The sequence below is a fragment of the Syngnathus scovelli genome, chromosome 19 (genome assembly GCF_024217435.2).
Source record: "Syngnathus scovelli strain Florida chromosome 19, RoL_Ssco_1.2, whole genome shotgun sequence".
NCBI lineage: Eukaryota > Metazoa > Chordata > Actinopteri > Syngnathiformes > Syngnathidae > Syngnathus > Syngnathus scovelli.
In genome coordinates this window covers 4,904,803-4,927,406 of record NC_090865.1, presented here as the reverse complement: position 1 = coordinate 4,927,406, position 22,604 = coordinate 4,904,803, and the positions used below count along the sequence as shown (strand labels likewise).

General features: G+C 40.1%; 1 long non-coding RNA gene across 3 annotated transcripts in view; it reads right to left on the bottom strand.

Moving 5' to 3' along the window:
- Positions 1 to 5,949: 5,949 nt before the first annotated feature.
- Positions 5,950 to 22,604, bottom strand: part of LOC125987325 (uncharacterized) — a 120,552-nt gene continuing 103,897 nt past the window's right edge. For all 3 annotated transcript variants that reach the window (XR_007487978.2, XR_007487980.2, XR_007487979.2), the window contains 3 exons: positions 7,167 to 7,268; positions 6,985 to 7,090; positions 5,950 to 6,887 (listed from right to left, as the gene is read on the bottom strand). This is a non-coding gene — a long non-coding RNA (uncharacterized lncRNA). The remainder of the gene's footprint in view (positions 6,888 to 6,984; positions 7,091 to 7,166; positions 7,269 to 22,604) is intronic.

Below are 22,604 nucleotides of genomic sequence, written 5' to 3'. Positions count from 1 at the left end.
TAATCAGGTACGTGCTCAAGTGGAGAACGCGCTGCAGCGCATCTCAGGCACCGATGCGCACTTTGACTTAGTAAAAGTCGCACGTGGAGGCAAAGGGAATTTAAACATATTGTAGGTCTTCTGGCAAATCATGACCTGAATTGACAAGAAGGAAAAAAGCTCAAACAGCCAATTAGCACGGGTGCTTGTTAAGACAGCCACTTAACACATTGTGTGTCAACGTGGCTTGGCCTTTCACAGCTGCTTTGGGGCTATTGATATGAATGCAGATCTGTGCACCAAGCGAGAAACAATACCCAGCCCCCCCCCTCCCTCCCTTTCGTCATTTATGAAATCCTACGCAGAAGACATGAGGGTCAACTTAAGCACAAATAAAATCTGCTTAGGTTTCCGTCGGATCAGACCAACCCACAATCTGCGGGAGAGCAGATCATTTGCAAACAACTCCCACATGCTTTAAAAACATTTAATAAACTTGGCAGAAGACACTTTTTGAAGTGTTGAAATGTCTGTTCTCATTCTCTCACTTCTTCAAATAAGACGCAAAGGGGCCCTGCGTCAAGCTGCTTGTCAGTTCTCCACTTTCACTTGAAGTTTACTGACATATAAATTATAGTATATTTTCACATCAAAATATTCACTCAAACATGATTTCATCAAATAAAGTAAGAAACATGACGGCTGATGGAGTAGCAGGGGGGAAGTTCTTGAGACAGCAAAATGGAACGGCAAGTGAGATATTGGAGGTGAGAGGGCAACTCTGTGAGCGGCAAATCCACAGCAAAACGGGGAAGCTGAGGAAGCAGCAGCTGGAAGTTGGAAGATGAGAGCATCGCTGATAAGCAAAAAGCTGGATAAAGATGGTGAGGAGAAAAAGAAGGTAGGTGAAAAGTGGAGAGGATATCCAAGGAGATAAGTCATAGGGGATTCGTCGCGGAAGACAAACTAGTCCAGGGAGGGAGGCGATGAGATGCCACATGGGAGGATGACACATCTTTTTCTCCAGAAAGAGAGGGAGGAAGATGCGAGCGAGGTCAGATGGCTCGCTGATTGACTGGCAGCAAGTACGCCTGTCATTCAGCATCGACTCACACTCCAGACGCGAGCTTAGCTTCTTCCGAAGGAACGAAGGGCACACCGTTCGCTCACGACACAAGCACGAAAAATCTGCTTCAGTGCACTAATGGTATTTGCATTTCATTACTTTTCATTACTAGTGATTTCTAAGGAAAGTAGGAAAGTGCCCAACTGAAACTAAAAGAAAATACATTGCTGAGTGAACCTCAGATTTGTTCAACTGGGATGCTCCATGAATAAGGCACGCTGAAGTTAAATAAGCCCCAGGTTCTCCTCTAAATATGTGATTATTAATTACCACGTTGTTGAATCCAAACATCCACAATGCAGTGACAAAGTGTGGCTCGGCAGGCTGGTGGCGTTCAAGATGCTGCCACACACAATATACTATCAAAACACCCCAGTGCACTTGGCAAGGCCGATTAGTGAGTTTCTACTGCCCTCCAGTGGTCATAAGAGGTACTCTGTAGTTGTTTCTATCGCCGCCGGTTCATATGGGGTTTTACTTCCATCTAGTGGTCAGAGAGGGGGGTGCTTGTAATGGAAACGTTACTATTTATTTAATTAATTTTATTTATTTATTTATGAAATATCGAATATATGTGAATAAATCTGTCTTGCTCTTTTTTATTCTACTTCGACCTGACTTACTTAACTGTACTGCATTTGAGGTTTTTTTTTTGTAGGTGGTACTTGGTGTGAAAAATGTAACTGCTGCTCTCAATTGTCCATAGACAAATAATCAATGAGATCGATGTGCATATGAGTTGTTGGTTCGACAAAATTCACTGACTGAAAAATGAAAGAAAATTTAAAAAAAAAAATCTCTTTGAATATTTAAGTTGTTAAACACTGCAAAACACACGGTTGGGAATGGCATGTAGCAGCATAGCCTTCGGGGAATCAAGTGTAAGGCAGGGGTGTCCAAGTCCAGTCCTCGAGGGCCGCATTCCTACATGTTTTCCAAGTTTCCCTCGTTAAACACACCTGATTCAAATGATCAGTTCATCCTCACGTTCTGCAGGAGCCTGATCATTGTGTTTAGCGAGGGAAACTTGGAGCAATGCGGCCCTCGAGGACTGGACTTGGACACCCCTGCTCTAGAACAATTTGAAGTACGAGAACTGTATCTTGTGTGTTAAAAACAACCAATGTTTGCCTGCTAGCTTAATGCTAACAGCTAATATACGATAACGCAACATAGCACATGCAGTACTTTCGATATGTAAATCTAATTTACAGTAAAATAGTATGGTGGCCTCTTTTGGTATATAATAATAAATCTTTCTGGGTGTTCCTCAGGGATCAATCCTCATCCCCTGTGAGTTTTGTCTTTTTCCTTATCTTTTATCACCTGTGACCAGAATAGTGTAATAGAAAATGGTTAGAAAGATTCCAGAAGACCTCATAGAATACTTTATGGCAAACAGCTGATCCCTTTGGAGCACCATGTCCGTCGCCAGGTTCAAACCGCTCATCAAAACGTCGTTTTACCAACGTGTCTCATGAAGGATAATGTCCTCAGTATATCGCCTTTGATTTTGCATCGAATGGTGTAATTCAAGTAATGGTCAAACCATTGGCTCGCACATGCTTTCCTTTCAGGGCTGCCCTTTCTTACTATCGATTCTCTGCACAATGCTTCGCTCATTGACTTCTGCCAGAGTGATATGCCGAGTGGATGAGAGGGGGATGAAGAGGTGATCTTACCATTATCCCTAAAGTACTCGACGATTGTGGGCAGATCAAAGTGGTGTCGACGCGCTCGGATATGTTTATGGCACACTGCTGTGCGGCGGGGACTTTCGCAATCCATGCATTAAAGACTTTCACTGTTCATTGTTACATGGAAGTTGAAACCCGAAAGGGATTTCTCGCCTTCCCTGCGTGACGACTTTAATCGAAAGTCGTTTTAGAGAATCTAACGATACCGAATCCAATAAAATAATCGCAGTATTTAATCGGGACAATCGAACAAACTTCACCATTACACACAAACTCAACAAGTGGAATCAGCAGAGGACACTTGGGACGACAAAAGTAATTGACATCTCGTACTACAAAGCCGAACTCCGACCTCTGATGGTTTGTTTTCTCTCACTGTCTTCCCCGCAAAGCTCGCTGAGGTTTGACACGCATGTATAATTCAAGCCCATTTCTGTGGCGGAGCACATAGACCGAGACACCGTGTGAGCCCTCGTTAGTATGCTGAGCGTTCCCCGTGCAGGCAAACAAGACACCTCTCTCAGGATGTCTAACAGGTTTTCTGTTGGTGTAGGTAATGGAAGCATCTGCGCAGGAAATGGCGAGGAAACGAGAGGTTGAGGAAATCAGGGACTTCATGCATATGCACTCATGCTCGTGTGTCTCCTCAGGTGCGTTCGAGGAGAGAGAGCACCTCGGCTGTAATACGAGCGGGCCGCGAGCATCTCGGAGGCAATTTCCGTCCTAAACAAAGGCGGGATGTAGAAAATAAACCCAAGCTGGGTAGCAAATCAGGAATCGCAAGCCTGCGGGGCCTTGTGTTCACACAAGTGTGCCGAGTATAATGATGTTGCTAAATCCGGCTCGGTGGTCCGATTGTGTTGGTTGTTAGCTGAATGTTTGGGAGTCAAGGAGGTCAACCTCAGGCTTTCAGAAAAACGACAGTGAACGAACTAGCATCTTGGACATAATCAGAATCTCTCTCCAGGCCACTCAATGACTTCACCTTGGCCAGACTCTTATTCAATTTTTGATATATTTTTTTTAACTACCGTATTTTCCGGACTATAAGGCGCACCTTCAATGAATGGCCCATTTTAAAACGTTGTCCTTATATAAGGCGCACCGGACTATAAGGCGCACCATTAATGCATCATGTCAGATTTTTAATCCAAATCAAATCATTCTCCATTTTATCTTTTTTAAACGCAACAAATTACTTTATAATCACAAAATAATGATCCATAGTCTTATTGATTCATGATTCATAGTCTTCAACGGGCCACTTATGATTGATTTCATGACACAATGCTTCGGGCCAGTTTAAATTTAGGAATTAGGTCCATATATAAGGCACACCGGACTATAAGGCGCACTGTCGGCTTTTGAGAAAATTTTAGGTTTTTAGGATGCGCCTTATAGTCCAGAAAATACGGTAAAGTATCTATTTAAGTACATAGCCTGAGTACTTTTGCCACTTCTGGAGTAACAATATTCTCCTCTTTACAGCTCTTCCCCATGGGACAGCCAGTCCCGTCACAAGTCAAGCAGGAACGAAAGTGAATTAATGTTAAGTGACAGGTTTCAGAAGCCTGAGTCACAAAACGCCTTTTGTAATACCTTCCACAAACCAAGAAGGCACCGTGTGGATGTCGCTCTCACGACTGTAATTACGCGCAAGCAGACGAGTGCCAAATGAGCAGCTCGAGGGAGCATGCGTCGAATGTTCACTTCTAGCTCAGAATATCGCAACATTAAAAGCACAAATTGGGTTTTCCCATTCACCTCTTCCTACTAAGTCATGGGTCTCAAACCTAAGGCCCGGGGGCCAGATACGGCCCGCCACATCATTTTATGTGGCCCGCAAGGACAAATTTTGCATCAATTTGTGTCAATACTAAAATAAAAAAAATAAAAAAGATATTGCTGGCAATTTTTATTACCATTCATTTTTTTTAGAATATTTGAACAGTTTTTACTAGTCCCTGATTTCAAAAGTAGTTATTCATCAATTTATTTATCATCATTTATTTATTCATCATACATACACAATATAGTGGCCATTAAATTACCGTATTTCCCGGACTACAAGGGGCACCTAAAACCCTAAAATTTTCTCAAAAGCCGACAGTGCGTCTTATAGTCCGGTGCGCCTTATATATGGACCAAATTCCTAAATTTAAACTGGCCCGAAGCATTGTGTCATGAAATCAATCTTAAGTGGCCCGCTAAAGATTATGAATTATGAATCAAAAAGACTATGGATAATTATTTTGTGATTATAAAGTAATTTGTTGCGTCTGAAGTTGAAATAAAAAAGATAAAATGGTGAATGATTTGATTTGGATTAAAAATCTGACATGATGCATTAATAGTGTGCCTTATCGTCCGGTGTGCCTTATAGTCCGGAAAATACGGTAGCAGTAAAAGTTAAAAACAAAATCTACTTGTGCATCAGGCCATGTTCGAATCCAGTTAGGGATGCTTTCAGCATTATCTGATCCAGTCTGTCACCTAGCTCCAACACCTCCACCAATTTATTATCGTTTTGTTGCAGACCCAGCTTGCATGCCTGCCTCTATATTTCACAATATGCCCGTGTTCCAGTCAAGGCGAGATATAGCCCCTGATTTCATTGATGTGAAGCAATGGCGAGTCTTATCAGGGCAAGAGTGAAATAGCAGCGGATCAGTGTCGTTAATATGCCAGTCTCAAACTGATGGAGTGTTGCTCCACCGTTGCTGGAGTGATGTTTGGAGAAATACGTCTCGGTGATTCTCTCTTTGTGGTCGTCATAGCATCTTATATAACAACATTTTCAGTTAATCTATGATACTGTTAATTGGTTCACTCAGTCCACTCAGTCCACGATTCTGTTTTTGAATGGCAATTCGACATGGAAGCATCCAGCGTGTAAATGTGTTTATGCAACCTAATCAATCCTGTTTGGGAAGGTTCAATGGGGCGAAATTATTTTCTTCACCTGCCATGAATAACAAAACACCAGTTATCGATTTGACTCCGTTGACTGCAACAAATAATACAAAAGGAAATAAATCTGACTGACAGACAGTTCCAAAGTGACCGGAGAACGTTTTTAATTAAAGTCGCACACTAGCCGATTCTACTATCTTATAAACGCTAAATCATATTCTGTTATTGAACGTTATGGGATTTTGTGCTGCTTTGGGCTTTGTTACTCTGTAATTGAATCTGATGCTCTGGTCCAGATGGAAACTTTATAATCTTAGGCGCAACAAACTGAGATGTTGGCTTGCCGAGATAGAAGAAAGCGTCGATGCACGGCCGCGAGCATAACTAATCACGCTGCTTTCATCAAAGTGGGAATTTTGAGCTTGAACTGTACTTGAAGTGTATAGCTAAAGAAGAACAAGTGGGCCGTGTGCATGGCCAAATATAGACAAGTGCAGCGGCACAACATCAGTCAGCTAAATTTTTTTCCCTGGATTCAGAGGGTGAATATAAATATCCATGCATGTGTTGCCTTCAGTTCCCAACTGGATCAAATATTTTTGACTCTGTTTGAAATATGGCAATCTGTCAATGTGTCAGCTCAAAGGAAAACGAGATGCTCAAAACATGTGATTAGCGATTAGCTCTAAATGTAAAGTCAACTAACCGGTTCAACCTAAGTAGCTTAACTTTTTTTTTTAAAATGTATGTTTAAAAAGTATTTTCCCTTCTCAAGTTACCGCCCTTCAATCCACACAATCCCCCGGGGGTTCATGCAAATAAGCGGCCAGTGTTAAAGACATCATTTTAACATTTAAAATTATTCCATAATTCTCAGACTGATGCGTGACTAATATCTTATTTGCACTCCACGTCTTCCGGCCGAAACTGTCCACTTCCACTTGGCGTGTAACTTCTGATAGCTGGCTTTTGCTATTTCTTTCCTGTAGTTTATTAGGCAATGTGGTGGTGGTGGGTGGGGATAAAAAGCCTTCAATTCGCCAAAGGAAGTTTTAATTGGGACCCGGGGGACAAAACGCTCCCCCCCTGTTTTATTTTGCAAATTCTCTCTGCTCTTTATCGCCGAGACGAGATCCGATCCAGCGGCCAGTAGGGAACTGAAAAATGGGCTGCTGTTACCGAGACAAAGATCGACAAAAAAGAATGCCACATTCGTAAAACGCCGGCTCGTATTTGGAAAAAACAGCATTTTTTTTTTTTTTAACCCACCTTAAATGTCCTTTGAATTCAGTGTTCTGCTGTCACTCAAGATTTCATCATCCACTTTGAAATGTCACGAAAGGCTCGCATGGGGCTAACTGGGAACGAATGTGCTCTGCATGTAAATTGGATTCAAAAGACATTGGCATGAATAAATCACTCTCGAAAAGTCATCTTTGAACGCACCTTACCTTCTCCGGCCATAGTTGCATTCTTTTTTTTCTTCATTCCAGCCCATATTGAGTTTCTGTTCCAGTTGCTAATAATCCCGAGGTGGCACTCTAAAGAGATGTCTATCAAAAATGGACAGGAGACAACAATGGTGACGGGAGTGACCCCTCAACAGACTGACATCGCAAAGCGTAATTGCCTGTCATGTGCCATACTCTTTGGCAGCGCACAGAAAAAGTCTCCTCTGTTCTTTATTTCAAGTTAAGCTAGGTTACCCAAGGTCGCCCAACTAGTTCCTGGAGGATAATTGAACAACACACCTCCGCTGAGGGATGAAAAGCATTCCAATTGCGATACAGCTTAACATCATGTTGCTAGGGCTCGAGGTATGTTTACATCTTTGCAAATAATTCAGTAATGAGTAAATTAGAGATTTTTTTTGTGTCTGTCTCTTTGCAGCCGATTGCAGAGGTGAGTTCATAAAAGATTCATAATGCAGCAGAGTCCAGGTCAGCTGGGGTTTCTCCAGCCTCCCTATATCACCGCGAGCTGCTTACCCTCGGCCGACTTTCCATACACAAGCGGGGAAATTGTGTAGTCGAGTGTGTATCTGATTTGGTCCGCTTCAGACCACTTTTATTTGGGACAGCTTTGCTTTGGGGAAAAGGAGGATTTTGCTGCTGTTTTTTTTTCTCCAATGGGTAGAGTTGCATTACTGTTTTGATTATGGTCTGATAGGGACTATATGTTTATTTAATGTGTCCCAAAAGTACATTTAAGTAGACCCCACCCCCCACAGTTTATAGAGACTGCACTTTCTGTGACTCCTCCAGTCTCTTTGTATTTCTCTTGCAGTTGTAGTTCACTGTGAAAATTCAATGTCTTCATTTTCAAGGTTAGGAAAAAAAATACAAAGAATATAATGTATTACAATTTGGCTGTGGATTTCCCAAGCCCGTTTGATAAACCTGTTATGTTTTTATATAACAAGAGCCTTAGCTCAGCTCTTCTGTGACTTGGACCCCCTCCCCTCCTCCCCCCCCTTGCTTGTGCATGCTATCCAGCGCTCAGCATGAACTGTACGAATATGCCAAAAGTTGCTCGTGGGCTTTTTGAGATAAGACTGTTGGGGGGAAGGGGAGGGGGGAGCTCATAAAGCAGCGTGTCTGACAGCCCCAATGAATATGTTACTGAGACTTTGATATGAAGAGGAACAGGCAGAGTTCCATATCAAATCAGGTGGAAGCCATTTCCACCTCTGCCACACATTTATCATCTCATGTCATGAGACGCCAACTTGTTCTCTCCTTCTTCCTCGCACTGTCAAAACAACACCTTTGGCATCTATTGGATTTTGTATATTACTTTTTTTTTTTCTCATTCTCCAAAGAGAGAAAGTCAATTAGAGCGGGAGGGTGATACATTTCACGGTTACAAAAGAAGTCTTATTTGTCCCTTTTGCAGGGATTTTGTAATGATGACGCATTACAGGCCTTCCATTTTTGTGGAGCATTGAACCGATTAATGACATTTCCATTAATTTCAATAGGGAGTGCTGATTTGAGATATAAATTACATTGTATACAGTATTGTATTCAATACAGGAGGAAAGCGAAGGGTTAAAGTGCTGTCGAGTTTTGTTTCATAGTTTCTGTGTATGTGTCTGATAGCCTCAAGGCCAGCTGAGCAGTGTCAATTTTATGCTGAAAAGCTGTGAACATTGCCAGAGGCTTTTGTGTTTTTTTTTTTCCCCCCGTGCTCAAGTCCATCTGTTGTGAGCTCCTAGTCATTGTCTTTCCTCAGCATTACTCGTCCAAAATCATGCAGGTTAATCTGAATGAATATTTCGCATCTTTTCAAAGGAGGGAGAAAATTGATTAGATTTTCAAGCTCCATCTTTGGTGATGGAAGAAATTTAGAAATACCGTACTTTCCTACTTATATCATTCCCACACCCTTCCAGATGAGATTCATTTACCAGATGTGAAATAAAAAAAAAACTCATTACAACCTCGCTCAAATGCTACGTTGTTATGATTGAAGCCTTTGGCTGCACACTTAAGAAAATTCATGTTTTTCAATGAGATACTTGTAATCATGTGAGTTCCTTGATTGTCTCGCCACTAAAATAAACCAAAAAGAGATGAAACTTGCTACCCACCCCTCCCCTCTCCTCATTCTGGCTCTACTTCTCTCAATTTGTCTCTGAGGATGAGCTTCTTCTAATGTCCCGGGCTAATCTCCTTTCTGTCCAAAAGTCGGTTGTTTCTCCGCAGTAATCTGCTCACTCCATCTTGTTGCTTTTGCGATCTGCTTCCAGACATCATTAATTCATAGGATGCAGCACTGAATACTCTCACTGAGTGATACACTTGAGACAGAAGTTATGCCTGGTTAGTGTTTTTTAAAAATCTGTATAACAGATGCCATTAATCTGTTTCACACATTTTAATGTTTTTAATCACAGTTTAGTTCAAAACAAACATATCCAGTCCACAAAAGAGACGGACGGTCACAATTTCTCAGTAAGCCGCAGTAATTTTATCGAAGGTCTCCTTGCGTAAACATATTGCAATTTTTTTTAAACGACTTTAATCAAACTAACCTTAGCGATGATTTAATTATAAATTGGTTTTATCTCCATCCTTTTTAATTTTTTTTTTTTTTTGGGCTATACCATTTCCCAATTGCAGCTGTCTAATGAGTTCTTTGGCCAGGTCATCATTTTTCTTCTTTAAGAGTTTGGCCTACAGACCAAAGCTGGCCTCATTTCCACTTAACACCCTCTCAAAGCAAATGAATATCCTAGCAGGAAAGTGGACGCTTTTTAAGAGCCCTCAGAGGGAGCGATTGATGTCGCTTTCATTTCCCGTGATGGGAACGGGCGTGGAGCGAGATTATTACCTCTTATTATTGCCAAAGAAGTAATGTTTTGTTTATTTATTAGTAAACAGGGCTACGCTCAAACAACTTTTATAATTCCCAGCAAAGTGTGAAAGGACAAAGAAGCCCCTGGATGGTTGCAGCAGATCCGATTAAAAGTCTGCACAGATTTACGATTACCGCTGCCAAACGCAGGAACATGAGGGCAGGAGTGTTTATTTTGATTGACTGGTTTGTTTGTGTCGTGTTAAGATAGCTGGATTTTCCCCAACCCCGAGGTAACGGTAAACGTCGACACAATGTGACGAATTTTCGTCTGTTTCCCACTGAACCTCGAGTTTGTATAGCATAATACTCCACATAATTTAAAATGTGAAAATATATTTCTAAGCCAGTCAGAGTGACTCCGGCAGGCCGTTTTTCCGGCAGCCATAATGTTGAGGGCATCTTTAGAAACGTGTGCTCTGAAAACGAGCGCCCCGTCATTCCTGTCAAATCGGTACGACGCGTAGATTAGTCTGTCGAGTTGTGTGAGGAGATGGAGTGGCGGCTTCCTCCAAAAAAAAAAAAAAAAAAAAAAAGGTATGCTGTCCTGAGTGGCCGGTAAAGTGCAAAAAATATTATGATAAAAGTTATTCTACCAAAACACAAAAGAAAAGTAGTTTTGTGTCAAAAAAAAAAAAAAAGAAAACAACAAAACAGACACTCAACAAGCACTTTTAAAAATAATTTGGAATGAACGATTTTCACTTCGCTGACTGGCGCTGTATTCATTGGAGTCTCCAGCCAGCGCTTTAATTACACGGGGCTTATTCCTTGACATAATCTTTTCAATCGAGGTGTGACATTTCTTATATATTCCCAGACATGACTTGCAATTCCCCCCCCCCCAAAAAAGGGGAAAGAGGGAGCTTTATTGAAAACACACGACCTCCTCCGATGAATAATTTCAATTTAACCGTAAAAAGAGGTTTAAATTTAGCAATTGTCAGTACATGTATGCAAATGATCCATCCAATCGTTGCATAATACATTTCGTGCTCATAATAAGTGCCTGACACAATTCCCATGAGAGCTTTGGGCTTCTTAAGAGTTCCCAATTTGGAATTAATCAATATACACTGAAGAGAAATATTTTCACTGACTTAAGTGTCTCAACTCTTGTGTCATATTTCATTTCATCATTTGAATAATGGGACGAAGGGGAAGTATTATGGACACTTGCTATTTTAATTGAAAATTATATACCGTAATTTCCGGACTATAAACCGCACCGGAATATAAACCGCACCAGCTAAAATTCAGGGATATTTTAGTTTTTTCTTACATAAGCCGCACCGGACTATGACGCACGTGCATTAGTTTTTTACAAAGAAAGACAGTACACAGAAAGCCGTAAAAATCCATAAATACGCCGCGCCGCCATTTAAGCCTCAGGGTTCAAAGTAACCTTCTGAATAAAATGCATTAAAAGTTCACATTCATTACAACTTGTTTTTGGTGAGCAAAATGTCAGAAGAATTGAATTTAAATGCTGATTGATTGGGTTTTAATACAATGCAGATGGTCCAAACAGCGCCACTGCTTTGTGTAATCTCTGAGTCACATGGCAGAGTATGAAAAAGGGTTTAGAGCCCTTTGACGCAGGTCACCTAGCGTGCATTCCTACTAAAGCTCATAATAGTCACAAGCAACACAGCCAGAATAAGCAGCAGCCATAGTAGTGTTTCAAAATAGTATTTTTGTTGTTGTTTTGTTCTTCAAGATACCGCACAACAGTGATCCACAGCCTTTTTGCGAGTGTATAAAAGTGATCAAATCATCACAAAAATCACGAAAAAATCGTATATAAGCCGCACCTGACTATAAGCCGCACGGTTCAAAATTTTGGAAAAAAGTCGCGGCGTATAGTCCGGAAATTACGGTACATATAAATCATCCTGCCTATTGTTTTTTTTTTTTTTTTAAATCAGCCAGCCCCTCCTCAATAAATTAATTTCCCTCGCAAATAATATCACAGCATTAGCATAGGGCAACCTCCAGTAAACAAAACAAGCTAACTCGCTACATAGGCACTGTGTTGTTTGCGTTTCAATGAAAACATGTCACGCTTGTCAAAATTCTGCTTGTTGCAATCATCATTTCATTTAAATGTTCTGCTAAAATAATTGAAGGGGACCAACATCAATAAGGAGCGAGAGTTGATTAACAACATCCGTGTTTAGCAAACAAAAACCTGAATGGTTTGGCTCCGACTCATTAAAATGGAGGGAAAGTGAATTAGCAAAATTATAGTTGTTAGCAGTCTGTCTTTTGTCTTGTACTCTTTGTAGAATAAATTGGAGACAAAAAGCAAAATAAATAAATAAAATATTTATGACTATTTAATTATCTTTTAAAAATGTCATTTTTTTAATTATTATTTGTTTAGCAAAATTATAGTTATTAGCAATCTTTTTGTCTTGTACACTTTGTAGCATAAATTGGAGCAAAACAAGTTGATTAGTTTTTTTTTAATTATCACTTTTTTATTTAATTATCTTTTAATAACATTATTATTTTATTTGTGGTGACATAATTTGGGCCCCACTCTCCACACTTTCTTGTAAAAGTCAGAAATTATGTAAAAATTTTTTTTATTTTATTTCATTGATTTCCTTTGTAGTCCAAGTATAGCATCACTGGGTATATAACATTGAGTCCATGAGTGCAGCTTCTGTTTGGAGAGCTGTATTGGAAAAGGTCGGAATCGCACACGCATGGAAAAAAGTATTTGTGTCTCAGGTGCACTGCAGGAAATGAAAAATGAAAAACGAAACAAAGATGAAACGCAAGGAGCACTTGTCAGTCTGGATAGGAAATGAATAATGTATTCTTGCAAATTTGCCGTGATATTCTGGAGGGGGGGGGGGGGGGGGGAATAGAAGAGCGCTGTCCCATATTGGATGAATGAAAGCAACTTGATTGTCTTGAAGGAATACACCCTCATATGTATTTTATCCAAACAATGTTTACATTACTCTGATATGAAAATAAAAGGATAGATTTATAGTTATTAATATCACAGCAGTAGGACAAGGAGAGCAATGGAGGATATTCAGTATTTTCTATTTGCAGTTCAAAATACAAAGTGCGCTGGTGATACCCTTTCAACTTGACTGGTCTTTTTTTGTACTTTTCAGTTTATCAGCGAGATGCTTTTGTGAGATTTCCAAGCAACCTTTTGGCCAAGGGGAAACTCAAGTCTTCTCATATTAGCACACACAGGCTGTCTTTTTTTTTTTTTTGTGTGGCCTTTTCGAAAATTGCCCTTGCCCAAATTGAGAGCGGCGATGACTGTTTGTGTTGAAATCAGAGGACAATTTGAGCAAAAGGACCACTAGTTGCTCTTTGAGCTTTGAAGTAGAGTTTTTGGATGGACCCTGCTGGCAATCTCTGGCCTACATACCGCAGTTTTTGCCTTGGCATCTCTTGGCTGTTATATATTTATTTTTTTGCTGTTTTTTTCTCTCCTGCGCCAAATAAACAAAACAGAAAAGCTAGCGAAAACCCTATTAACATTCTTCAACTCTATTTTAAAAAATTTTTCCCGAGTCGGAAAATATGTTTTTACACTTTATTACATACCTGTATGGTTTAATATGTAGCTTTCGGGCTGTTATAGAGGCTAAGTTGCTAACATGTGTCCCCTTTAAACTTAAAAGCGAAATAGTAGAAATAATTGCTCAATAATTCTGTAGTTGAAAAGTCACTAAGGAATGAATAAATAAAAAAAATAAAAAAAAGGCTAAAAAGGCGGCAGGGACAATATCACACAGGACCAAAACAAAGGGAACATAATGAAAAATGTAATTATATAAAATTGATCGCATCGCCGTTTGCACGAATGTATAAACACTTTCCATGCTTATGAAGCACACATTAAAGGAAAATATGTGATGCAATTCAAATTGATGCATAATATTGATTCACTGCAAGTCACCCAGGGCATGGACTTGATTGGACCGATTGGTTCCAGGAAAAAAAAAAAAAAAGTGAGATATGTTTCGCCTATCTGCTTAGTGAAAGCAGTTACTTTACATTAAAAGTGACACAATGAGAAATAGCACACAAAAGATATACATTATCACTAAATGTTTTGAAATCGAGTAGAGTCCATGACGATTTTTTTTCCCGTCATTTAACGACACCTTTTTCCCCAATAGCGGAAGATCGTTTGTCATTGTTTCCCTGCGTCAAGGCTCTCCTTTTATCTGCAGATATATTGTGATGTGCCATTCGTTGCTTTTTTGTGTGTTTAGCGTACGTGCATATGTGAGCAGCGGCATTGTACATAACGGCTCTTAAAGGCCTTATTTCACGGCTGGCTTCCTCGTGCCGCCAAAGTCTCGTTCAGACCGTGGAACATTTATTTCCCTTAGTCTGGTTCTTACAGCAAAGACAATTTTCTCTCTTCATATCTATCTCAAACATATGAGCTTACATTCATGCTGCCAACTCGGTTCTTTGGAATCATTTTTACACATGGTGAGACGCTAACTCGATACAGATAACCTTTTCCTTTATTATCTATGATCTAAATGAAATTCGTATCTCAAGGTACCATTACGATGCACTTACTGGCAGGCAAAAAAAAAAAAAGCTAATGTGTCCAAAAATAAAACAAGTTCAGCACCGGTCGGATATAAAAGGTGCCAAAGGACAGGGCCTTATTAATACCATTTCTGAAAAATCGTCTTCCATTAGCCTGCAGCTCATTGATTTAATTTAACTCCATGGCCTGCTTTTGGTGGTCACATGTGACCTTGAAATATGTAACCAATGCTCACAGGTAGGCCATGCTGAGAAGCTTCTTCCCTTTCCACAGCTGCACAAAGCAAAATGAATTGGAAATATGTCGTCACTTCTATTTTGCGGCTTCTATAACCGAATCACTGAGATACATCTCGTTTATCTTGTTTGCTACCGCTGCTCTCGTTCTCACTCCGGCTGTAAATTAATTAACTCAATATTTCAAGTTATTTGTCTTCCACTGAAAGTGGTTTGCGTAATTGTTTTATTGCGAAGAGTTTCTCGCAAAGGAAATGTTCATTCTTCAGAATTTGATCACGACTTAAAGCTACAATGGGCCTGTGTCTCCAGTCACAAAATAAAGAAATAAAGTTATGCTAAAGCTTCTTTTTTCACTTCCATTCGGTGACATTTTTCGGCACTTTTGCATAAAATAATTTCTGGTATTTTGAGCTAATAAAAAACATTTTTATCCATAAAAGGTACATGTTAGAATTCCCTTTGGCTATGTCCACTTTGTACATAAGCAGAAAAAGTAGCTCTCGAGTAAATAAATTGATGGGTTTGCTTAAGCAGATGTGTATGCCGCTGCTATCGGGAAATATATAATTTCCATGTTACAATTAGACTGCGGCAGGTGGTCTGCTAAAAAAAACAAAACAAAAAAAAACCTCCCACATGGGTAGATGTGCGCTCATCATGATGTCGACTAATGCGGTGATAAAAGAAAGCTTCTGGCAAAACGCTTCGTCAAGACATGACATTTGAGTGTATGAATAAATTAGAGTGTAGGGATCAAAAGAACTCATAATTTCTTCTCTTAGCTTAGGGAGTTTTATTTATTTATTTATTTATTTATTTTACATTTAAAATGTAAAATTTTTAATATTTTTTAACATTTTTAATTTTTGATTTTTAATATTTATTCATTATTTAGTTATTGATCGGAGGCTTCTGGCAGCGCTTTGCTTTCTTCTCTTAACTTAGGGAGTTTTATTTATTTATTTATTTATTTATTTTTTTTACATTTAAAATGTAAAATTTGTAAATATTTTTAACATTTTTAATTTTTGATTTTTAATATTTATTTATTATTTAGTTATTGATCGGAGGCTTCTGGCAGCGCTTTGCTTTCTTCTCTTAACTTAGGGAGTTTTATTTATTTATTTATTTATTTATTTATTATTATTTTTTTTCATTTAAAATGTAAAATTTAAAATTTGTAAATATTTTTAACATTTTTAATTTTTGATTTTTAATATTTATTTATTAATAGTTATTGATCGGAGGCTTCTGGCAGCGCTTTGCTTTCACGATACAATCGACGACAAGCGGCCGTCTCCCTCGTGCACCCTCCTCTAGTGTCACAAGTCGGTATTCGTCATTCAGCACTTTGATTGGCTCATTACACGTCATAAGACTTTGGTTTTGCGTGATTAAGATGAGTCGGACGTACTACGCGCCAGTGCGGCTGAATTAAACGAGAAGCCGAAAAATGGCCTATACCAGAAAAACGGTACATTTTCCTATTTTCTCTGGCTCATTTCATCCGCGATTTTCCAATAGCTGACGAGCGGCTGACCTATTTGCTGCTCTTTGTCCCGTCACAAGTAACATTACCGCTCGAGTGTGCTCCAGATTTATGTCATTGCGCTTTTTAAAAGGGATCTGATTGCTTTCTTTTCCACCAATCGACTATTTATTTGCCTGAAATAACACATTGAGGAAAGGCCATGGATGTGATAAACTGTCAATCTTCTTTCGATCGTTTTAGTCACTCATCTGAACAGTCGGCAATGACGTGAAAAGGCTCAGAACCGCATCTGTGGTTATTTTCCAAAAATGTCTTGAGAAGGTTTAACACGAGTTATGTCCTTCATGACGACCGCCTCAGCTGTTATCACACCAACAACGCAATAAGAAGCCACATTGGCGAGCACGTTGGAAATACAAAAAACACATCAGCGTTCCCGTCCACGTTTTCCATAAATTGTCGGCGAGGCGCATAACGTTCTTTGTGGGTGGAAACAACCCGAGATTGCCCTCATTTCTGCCGCTCAAAATGGCGCTGCACATCTCATTGAGTGGACAATTGTCTCGCATCCAGGAGATCTAATTGGGCGCTCGAGAATGCACTTTGCACTCTTGCCTTTCCTAGAAAAATCAAATAAAAACACGGTCCAAACAGAGGAAGCTATCTCTTTTCCGGATTCTCTTCAACTATACAGTGATTGACAAACAAAGATGGCGGCTGAGGTCAAATTTGAATGTCAACCACCCCTACCGAATTACTCGTAAAAGAGACACACTAGCTATAAGCTAATGCTTCCAAACACAATTTCAAGCGACTCGTTTGGGATTTGTGAATGTGTGCTTAATAAGGCTCCAAATAGTGTCTCATTATACTCAGGTAATGTCTTTTTACTAGCCTCGCAAATCAAAAGGAGAAATCTCCCATTAGTCTCGCATTTGTATAAAGCACAATGAACTAAACAATACATTCACAGAAAATCCACAGATGACAATCTTCACACGTGTACAACTTGACTTTTATCTTTTTTTTTAAAATGCTGATACACAATTCTCAAGAGGAACAGATCATACGTTATCTCTTACGCGCGGACCCGCGCGAGGAATCGCTAAGCTAGCACCATTGTGACAATAGATGCATTATGGCGTTTTATTGATTTTACTGCTCGTGTTACAACATCGTTTTTGGGGTTTGCCTTATCTCTCTAACAGCTCTCTGGCACTTATTTTATCAGCTAGTAAGCAAATATTGCTTAGCGAGTCAGAAACTTACTTTAGAGACTCCATAGCAGATGCCTGATTTGATATAAAGAAAAATAAGTGCTGCTTTTTTTTTTTTTTTTATGGCAACATAATTCAACCTCTGTCCACCAAACATGTTTCTCGGGCTTATTGTGTGATCACACTTGATCGTGTTACAAAAGAGGACAAAAGACGGGGTGCGGCAGAGGTCAACGTTGCATCGTCACCTCCAATGGAGGCGCTGTAAAGGTTGAGAATGATGAAAAGCAAAGGAACACCCGCGGGCCAGCCTCTGAACCGCGCCTCCGGGCAAAGCAGCCGACTGCACTCTCAGCGATTCGACGTAAGTGAGTGAAGAATTTTTATGGGCTGCTGAAACAAAAAATGGGAAGCAGGCAGTGGAATGTTTTGCTCTAAAATCTACAAAGGAAGACTTATGAAGTGACGGATTTCTGTTGCTAGTGAAAAATTCTAAACAGGCTTTAGTTTGCTGACACGGAAAAAAATATAGGGGGTCGTAATACACTTCCACTTTTATGTTTTTTTTTTTTTCCGAATTTTACGTAGTGATTATTGAACAAGCCTGTTTCAACAAATCGGCATATTCCAACCGCTTCCCATTACAGTTATGTGCTTCGTGAGAGCTTTGCCATATTTACACGGGTCATAAAGACACACACACACACACACCATAAAATACAAGGCAGGAGAAGCTTTCCACCGAGACGAGCCTTTGACATTTGCTGCCAAATCATCCCCTAAACATTTCCATTGTGCAATAACAATGCAGACAGTTGAGGCGACTTTCATGGAGAGACAGTCTGTGTCGCATTGACGACTTGGCCAACTTGCGTGGAACTTGCTGCCCCTGGAGCTTAAATGAGATTCCACCTGGGATGGTGCCGCGAGCAGCTGCATTGCGCCTGAGTCTGTGTGTGCGTGTGTGTGTGTGGAATTTGATTTTGTCTCTGCAGCTCTGTGCTGTCCATAGCGCTGATTATTATTCTGAAAGAAAACCATATATAAGGTTGATACATATTTCATGGAGCTTGTGTTGGCTTGCGGATTCCTCATCTGTGAATTGATGACCCATCCAAAATTGCGCCTCATACCCCCCCTCCCCTCGGTGAGTGCAATATATTTCATTTCAAATCCTAAACTCTTTAAGTGGCTCTTTTAAAACCGACTCACCTCAATGCTTCTGCGGTGTTCGTTTTTGTCTGGTTTCTTTCTGGCTCTGCAAGCTAAAAAAAAATAAAATTCTGCACTTCTTAAAAGCTCATCTGAGTAACAAACTTTAAAATATTTCGTTGAATTTCCCAATTTTTATCGGCTTGTTGTGTTGAAATTTTGATTTTCAAAATTATTACCGTATTTTCCGCACTATAAGGCGCACCTAAAAACCTCCAATTTTCTCAAAAGCCGACAGTGCGCCTTATAATCAGGTGCGCCTTATATATGGACCAATACTGAGCCACTACTGCAGGCGTGTGCAAAGTCCGGCCCACGGGCCAAATGTATATATCTTATAGATGGACAAAGTTTTAAAATGGGCCATTTATTGAAGGTGCACCTTATAATCCGGTGCGCCTTATATATAGGCAAATTTTTAAAATGGGCCATTCATTGAAGGTGCGCCTTATAGTGCGGAAAATACGGTAATAGTTTTTAGTATTTCTGCCGGTCAATTCTTTCATCTTCAAGTGTCGTAAAATTGCACAAAAAAAATTGTATAAAAATAAAAAAAAGATCCTAACTCCATTACCTGCCTTATATTTTGAAAACGAAACCTTTAGACATTCCCGTACCTGTCGTCCTTGCATCACCAACCTTGCTTTTTTTTATTTTTTATTCCGTCACTACAATTTCGATTCATCTCAGACTGATGTCAGTTGGCGGCCATTGTCACCAGCGGGCAACCCTCCCCTCATCATTCCCTCGTAGCCCTCCGATCATGACCACCCCCCGCCGGACGGCAACCTCTTTAACATCCCATTGTACCCCTGTCGAGATCCATGCTGATTTCATCTCCCCCTTATAGCTGAGGGCAGCTCATGCTCATGGCGCTATCTCTCCGCATCTCTCTTTGAACTCATCCATCTCGGTGATTGTGCCTGCCCAACAGCCATAAAAACCTTCCGAAGCCATTTCCAGACTTAAATGGGCCCCCGAGTTTGAGCACAGATTTCAAGGTTAAACCTCCCCGCCTGAGCCGTAGTTGTTACTTGTTCGGATTTATCTCAAGTTTACTTTTCAATTTCTCTTGTACTGCCTGTAACAAAACTTTAACACTAACGTTTGATGTTTTTACACAAAGCAGGCGTCCAAATTTCTGCGGTTTGAGATTACGTAATACCGCACAGATCATCACTTCGCTATTCAAAAGTGCCTCTTTTATAGCCTCGGATATTTGCAATTAAAAAAACATTTGCCATCTCCGTCTGTTAATATAACACATCTTTCAGCTCTTTGAGCCCGAGCAAATCTCACCGTAGCCGTAACTGACTTGACTCTGTGTGCCGAATCTGGCATGAGAACACAAAGCACAAAAATGTTAATCCGCTTGGAGGTGCATGCATACGAGAGAAGCAGGAGGTTGGGTTATGAAGAGTGCATTTCAATATCTGAAGCCTTAAAGGTTCCTGAAAACAACAGTAACCTAAGTGTGAACCAGATTCTGTAATTGCAGGATGCTGCTGTGTGCTGAGGATTTTCTATCCCCGTACTCGTGACGACCCCGAGCCGAGTTTAGCCGAGGAGCTGCTTCCATATGTTCCATATGTACTGCACTGAAAATATAATATTTTTGTTTTCAATAATACAAAAATGCTTATTTTGGATCTCTGACTCATGCCACCTTCATCTCTCTCAACTTCATTTACACTTTTCACACAGAGCAAAAAAATAGAGACACGCTGACTGAATCTGAAACAAAAAATACTGGCAACCGGCTTTCATATCTCAATACATTTGGTCTTAACCAAGTTCAATTTAATTTGTTCTGATGAAAAACCCAAGAAGAAAAAGCATAGTAAAATTATCTGTAATTTTTTTGGGGGGGAATTTTATGTATCAAAAGTACTAGTGGTATCGGTACTTGGTATCGGTACAGCTGAAAATAAAATATTATTTTTTATTATACATTATATCAGTATTATATTATACTATATATGAAATATTATTATTATATATTATTAGTAGTTTATATATACCCACTATAAATAACATTCGGTATCTTTACATCCTTCTGCTGCAAGGCAGCTGCGACTGTTCAAAAAACAGACATGAATGCAAAACAAGGAAACCCAAAAGCTTGTAGCGTAAATTGATTTACTTGCCCGCACAACCATTTGCATATGTTTAAAATACAAGAAGGGTTCCACATCCTTACAGAGCAAAGATTTGTTTATTTGTCGTGCTTAGAGTTGTCCCATCTGCATTACAAAGAGAATGCAGCATGTCCACGAAGCTCACACATGGGCTTATTCCTCGTATATACAGCTTCGTATTATATTCACCCCCCCTATGCGTGATTTTTATGAAATATGTGTAATGAACAGGGAGGAGAATGACAATTTGTTGCAAGAGCGCCGCGACGGAAGTATGTGACATAACTTCAAATTGGAAGTCGTTTCCCTCTGGAGTCTGCACGCTGCGAGTGTATGTATATGCATGAGAGGATAAACAAAGGAGATCCTTGCTCTCGACTGAGGAAAGTCAGAGAGTGAGGGCTATTAAAACATTTAAGGAAAAGTTGAATTTACATAGAGTCTGTTAAGGTGATTGTAAAAACTGGCTTGTACATATAAGTAAGAATGCAGAAAATATATTCATTTGTTTATCCGCTGCTTATTAATTAACTCAAACGCAGCATAAAGTATCACAACCCGGATTTCAAACCAGATTCATAGGAGTTTAAAATATGCAAATCAAATAAACTGAGAGGAAATGAAAACTATTACGGCAGCGTTGAGAAGCCAACAAATGTGCAGCATTTACTTTTTATAATGAAAAGGGAATGAAGCAAATAAACATCCCTCGACTTAAGGGGTGCGGCGATATGATAAGCAAGCAAATTGAGACCAACAACTTCCAGCTGACAAAAAATGGACACTTCATTAGGTACCCCAGCATGAGGTGTCAAGACCGATCGTCTCACAAAGATCGTGTAACATATTGCGTGACTTGTCACCGATGACCCGTGAAGTGCGCAAAGCTCTGTGATCTCAAGTTTCCGGGTCAAGACAGCAAGGCGCGGCCGTGTGAACGTTGCCGTGATCTGACATTTCCCAAATGTGTCAAATCACAATCGAGGAATAATGCAATGTGTGAACACATTGGGAGGAATAAAACACCTGATTCCAATATCTTCTCCACATTGCATTCAGGAACTGAAAACAAGTTCTTCAGAGAGATTTTAAACATTTTTATTTTCTCACAGTTGATCATGTCATCCATCGATCTGACTGTCCGTCGGCCAATTAGAGGGGCACCTTGTGGGGAAGGCCGGCGAACGAGGTGCTGGGAGATGAAGAGCATGAGAAGCCTGATGAGGGTCAAAAGAGCCAGACGGCCATCAACAGCTGATGTAAAACTCAGTCTGATCATCGCCTCTCAGCAGCCCTAAAGAGACGCGGCGGAGGGTGTCCTTTTTTCTTCCGCCTTTTTAATGGGCTGCCTTTTCCCTCTCTCCTTTCCACGCTGCGTCGAGCTACAGAAAGACACTTTGATGGACGCCCACTCATGTGCCCCTCCGTCTCTCGCTGTTTCCCCCCCACTCGGGGTGTCGCGCCTCCCCATGCGTCTTCTCCTCAGAACCGGCCTTCTGATGGCTAGCTGCGTCTTTTGTTTTTGTTATTTCTCTAGCCGTCACGCTGCTCGACAACATTTGTCCTCACGCCTCTTCAATCTCTCCATGCTGTTTGATAGACTTTTGAAGATCTCACCACATGGATCTTTGGTAACGACGACTCCCTTTTTGATTTTCTTTTCTATCATTTATCCATCTTATA